Raw genomic sequence first — 4,970 nt, 5'->3', positions numbered from 1 at the left:
CTGCTGAGAACGTGCATAAGTTTAACCTCTGGAATGACTTCTGGACCTCTCTTAGCCATAAAAACTCATTTGCATTTTTGGGACTTTGGAATTATCCTGAATGATTTGCAATGACAGATACAGGCCATTATATATCTTGTCATAACTTACAAAATTGTGTGGGAGAGAGTTTAAACTATAATTTAAACTATAATGTAAACTATAGTCCACACTTAGTGGCAATGTTCCAATATCTGTTCATCAATTGAAACAAATATACCACACTAATGAAGGATGTTGTTAATGTGGGAAAGTGTGGGAGAGGTAAGGAGTGGAGCATATGGAATCCCCTACATTTTTTACGTATCATTTATATAATCTACCTTTAAAAAACAAGCAAAAAAAAAACCAGTTGATCATAAAAATCAAACAAAAACCACCTCATTTGTATTGACTTTTTCCCCCTTTGGTCAATGCCTCTCTACCTTACTCATATTTCTCATGCTGGATTTCTTTTTCCTACTTTCATTTATTTTCTTGCTGGAGTGCATCCTCCATGAAGCTATCAAGGAAAAGTGGATGGACAATAATTTCTATGACTTGATATGCTTGGAAATATATATATTTTTAAAAGATTTATTTATTTATTTCTCTCCCCTTCCCCCTCCCCCCACCCCAGTTATCTGTTCTCTGTGTCTCTTTGCTGCATCTTGTTTCTTTGTCTGCCTCTGTTGTTGTCAGCAGCACGGGAATCTGTGTCTTTTTTCGTTGTTGTTCTTGCGTCATCTTGTTGTGTCAGCTCTCTGTGTGGGCAGCACCATTCCTGGGCAGGCTACACTTTCTTTCGCACTGGGTGGCTCTCATTATGGGGTGCACTTCTTGCGCGTGGGGGTCCCCTACGTGGGGGGCAACCCTGCGTGGCAGGGCACTCCTTGTGCACATCAGCACTGCGCATGGGCCAGCTCCACACGGGTCAAGGAGGTCCGGGGTTTGAATCGTGGACCTCCTATGTGGTAGACGGACGCCCTAACCACTGGGCCAAGTCTGTTTCCCTGCTTGGAAATATTTCATCCCACACTTTTGTCTTAATGATATGTTATTGGATATAAAATTCTAACTTTATTGTTATTTTCTTAAATATTTGAAGATATTTATGCCATCCTTTTCCTGCATCCAGAAATGCTATTTATAAGACTAATGCCAATCTGATTGTTGTTCTTTTGTAACAGATCTGTGTATTTGATTTTTTTTCCTTTTTTGAGATTTTCACATTAATTTATGTAACAATTTTTAAAATGGTGTGCCTGGCTGAGAAGGCATTCAATAAATTGTTTTATTCTCAGTTACACATTTAAGAACCTTAAGTCTTTTTTTAAGTACTACATGGTTACACATACATTTACCACAACAATCACCTGACAAAATTGCCCTTAGGCACCAATAGGCTATATTTTTCTCTGTAAACATGTTTTACAGTGCCAGAGAATGCCCAGAAGATCAAGGTAGTGGAGAAGAGCACCTTTCCAAAAATTCTAGGGAACTGTCTTTATAGTCTGAATAATCATGTTGTTTAGATTTTTTTTTTCTTCTTCTGTTTTGGTTTGTAGTGATCTGTGTCTCTCTTCTCTCTTCTTTCCTTATCTTTTTATTTTCTCTTACTGAATGTTGAGATTTTTTCTTCCAATTTCATTTTGTTTTCAATAGTCCTGGTGCTGTTGGAGTTCCTCTTCCATCAGTTACTGCTTTGAAAGAAGTGTTTGTCAGCATCTCTGTAGCTTCCTTTTCTTTCCTGGGGCCTTCATTATGGCAAGAGGGATTTGGAGCTAGTGGTGCTGCAACTCCTAAGCAACAATCTAAGAGGGAGGTAGGGTCCCAACCTCTCTAAGTGACAAGTATGCAACATCAGGCACCTCTGGTACTGAACACTCTTGCTAATTTGGCGAAGAGATAGAAAATACTTTCTTGTCAGTGGCTGGAGAGAGAGAAGAAACCTATTCTACAGTATCATCAGGCATAGGCAAGGTAGTTAACACTGAGATCCTCTTCATTTACCATGCTTGAAAAATCTGGGGGTTTCACAGGTTGTGATAAGCATCACATCCTTTACTTATATCAACTCTGGGGAAATTCGTGACTTAGCGGGTTTTATACACCCATACAATCTCCTAATTCAAGTTTGTATTTCTTTCTGTGAGCCTCCATTTAAGGCAGGAGTTCTTAACGAGGGGTCAATGAGCTTCAATTTAAATTTATAAAATAACAACATTATTTTGTGGGGATGTGTTGGTGCAAGTGTGATAGATTTATTAAATAATATATAGTATAGTGTGGACTTAGTAAAGGGTCTGTGGTTTTTACCTGACTAGCAAAGGGTCCGTGAAACAAAAAAGGTTAAGAAACCCTGCCTTAAGACAAAATAACAGTGCAGGTTTCTGATTGTTGGCAGAATTGCTAATGCTACCTTCATTTCTTTTTTCCTGACTTTGAAGTTTAGGTGAAATTGCCTGATCCAATATTGGAGCCATTTCACTGTAGTCTTTTTTTTTTTCCTAGCACCATCCACCCCAACAGCTTTGGATGCCAAAAACCAGTAATCTTATTAAGTCTTGCTCTCTTAGCCTTAAATGAATTGTCTTATTTTTCCTGTTGTTTGACAATGTGCTCTCTAGCTGTGGAAAGACCGTCTTTGGAAAGGTCTCTACATGGAGTCCTATAAATGTTCTCTAGATGTGGGCAGATCTTCTTTCTTCTCAACTTCTGATGTGGCTGTAGAAATTGGAAGTTTCTTCCTTCTCGGAAGGTACTTTCAACCATTTTCTCTCTTCTTTGTTTTTTATCTTTATTGCTGTTAAGGTGGTTCAAGATTTATTCCGTGTTTTATTTTTGGCTGCAGCTGCAGCAGCTGCTTTGACTAAAGCTATCCAGTTCTCACTTCCCATAGACTGGTTAAACGACCCAGCTGAGCAGACAGGACAACACCAGCTTAGTGGATGCTAGGATTTCACCTGTCCCTTAGCATCCTCAGCTATGATTTTAATGCACATTCTTTTAAAAACAACAAATTACTCCATCAAAAAACTGAACTGTAAACGTTCATTGTTATTTGCTTCAATCTTGGCAGTATAATAGCGACAGTCCATCCAACGAGCCAGAACTTCTCCGGCTTTAAAAGCAAAGAAATCTCCCTCATCTCTGAGCCCTTCTTTTCTTAGTGCTAGTCTCTCAAGGAGTGGCAATCTATTGCTATCCCAATTAATACATTCATTGTAACTCTAACGATGGCTCCAGCGCTCAAAATGAATCAACATCTTGCCTTCCTCATTGTCTCTTTCTTCAGTTCGTGATGGGTGCCATTTAGATACATTGTCCAGTGCCTCCAAACGAGTACCCATCTTAAAAAATGATTCCAAGACGATTTGGACGCTTTTTACTCATCTTGAGATCCTGTTCTTCAATGCTCTCTTTTTAAGACTCGGCCTCTTCTCCGCCCAGCAGCCTGGCCATTAGCGGCAAGCCAGGCAGCAGCAGGGCGGCCAGCCTCGGCCTGAGCCTCTGCACGCCGGGAAAGGGGCAGGAACGGAGTGAGGTGAGGCCTCGACGCTGGTCCCGGCGGAGGTGGCGCAGGAGGAAGCCAAGCCCTAACCCGGGAGCCCACTGGCATAGGGTGCACGCCGCTGTCTCCGCTGCGGCCGCCTCAGGTCAGCTCTGATCCGACGTCGGCTCGGTGACGTCAGCAGACCGCGACGCGCCTGAAGACAGCTCTAGTTTTTTTACATGTTGGGTGGAGGTATAAGTTGTTCACTTATAAAATTCTGTATAGAATTCTATATATTATTTTTGAAAATATCTATTTTTTTTCCCCAAACATGTCCCTTCCTTTATTTTTTTTCTTTCCCCCAGGGATTCCTGTTGATTGGTGTGGCTCTTTTACTATCTTCTGTATCCTTTTACAGTTTCCACACCCTGTTTTACTAATATTGCCTAATCCCGTTTTCTAGTTAACCACTTTCTGTAGTTTTATCATATTTGCTATCCAACTCATTTGGTAAGTTTTTTTTTTCAAGAATTATGTTTTGGTGTCCTGATTTCCATTTTATTTTTCTTCATTGCTTCTTGTTCCTGCTTCATATTTTCATGTCCTTCTTTCTCTCTAATGTCTATAAAGCGGTCTTGTTCTTTCCTTATCCATTGTACTTGTATATTCATTTCTTCCTCCCTTCCTTGTGTTTTTCCTTTCTTCCTTCCTTTCTCGCTCCCTCCCGTTTCCCTTTTTTTCTGCCTTTCTGTCTTTTTTTTTCTTTATCTTTTTAGTTTTCTGCATATGCTTCAAGTTGGGTTGATTTACTTGTGAGCTCATCGTATATTCCCTTTGTGCTCTTAGGTTACATGTCGGTTAATGTGTAGGAGGAAGGGTATTGGTGAAAATTTGGTTCTTAATTTATATCTTTCTAGGTAAATACAGATTTAAGTGTCACCAATGTCATTCTCCTTTTTCTTTATACCCCACCTACAAGTGTCCCCTGCTCCCTCCCTTAAGTTACTGCTTTTATCTGATGAAAATGCCCTCTGTGGTATTTGCCCAGAACATGGGGTGGGAGTGGTTCACAAAGAAGCAGGACTGGTATCTGAGCTGTTGTTGCTACTGACTCTTCACCCAGAGCAGGTTCTTGAGGTTACCTTAGATTGATGTTTCTGATATCTAGTCCTGTCAGCAAAAGCGCTGATAATGATTGATCTCTCCCAGATCAGTGTGGGAGAAAAAAGTTTTGTTTAGAAAGACTCTACTTGAAATGAAACCTCTACATCTACTGCTGCAGGCTTCCAGGCACATCCCTCCCTATCCCTGAAGTTTCCATAATGACAAACCAAAATATTTTTCCTCAGTTATTGAGCATAGCTCTAAGATTCATTAACCTCTCTGTAAATTTCATGGCACCTTTAACTTTGAATTCCAGCTTTTCCGGAAACCAAAATTTCCCCAAAATACTATC

At 40.2% G+C, this 4,970-nt stretch overlaps 1 pseudogene; it reads right to left on the bottom strand.

Annotated features, from left to right (window-relative positions):
* Positions 1-1,299: 1,299 nt before the first annotated feature.
* On the bottom strand, positions 1,300-3,414 carry LOC101426699 (PHD finger protein 20-like protein 1; annotated as a pseudogene).
* Between the last annotated feature and the right edge of the window lie 1,556 nt (positions 3,415-4,970).

Source organism: Dasypus novemcinctus, chromosome 4 (assembly GCF_030445035.2).
Source record: "Dasypus novemcinctus isolate mDasNov1 chromosome 4, mDasNov1.1.hap2, whole genome shotgun sequence".
NCBI classification, from domain to species: Eukaryota; Metazoa; Chordata; class Mammalia; order Cingulata; family Dasypodidae; genus Dasypus; species Dasypus novemcinctus.
Note: the sequence above shows the minus strand (reverse complement) of the source record. Positions and strands in the feature narration are given on the sequence as shown.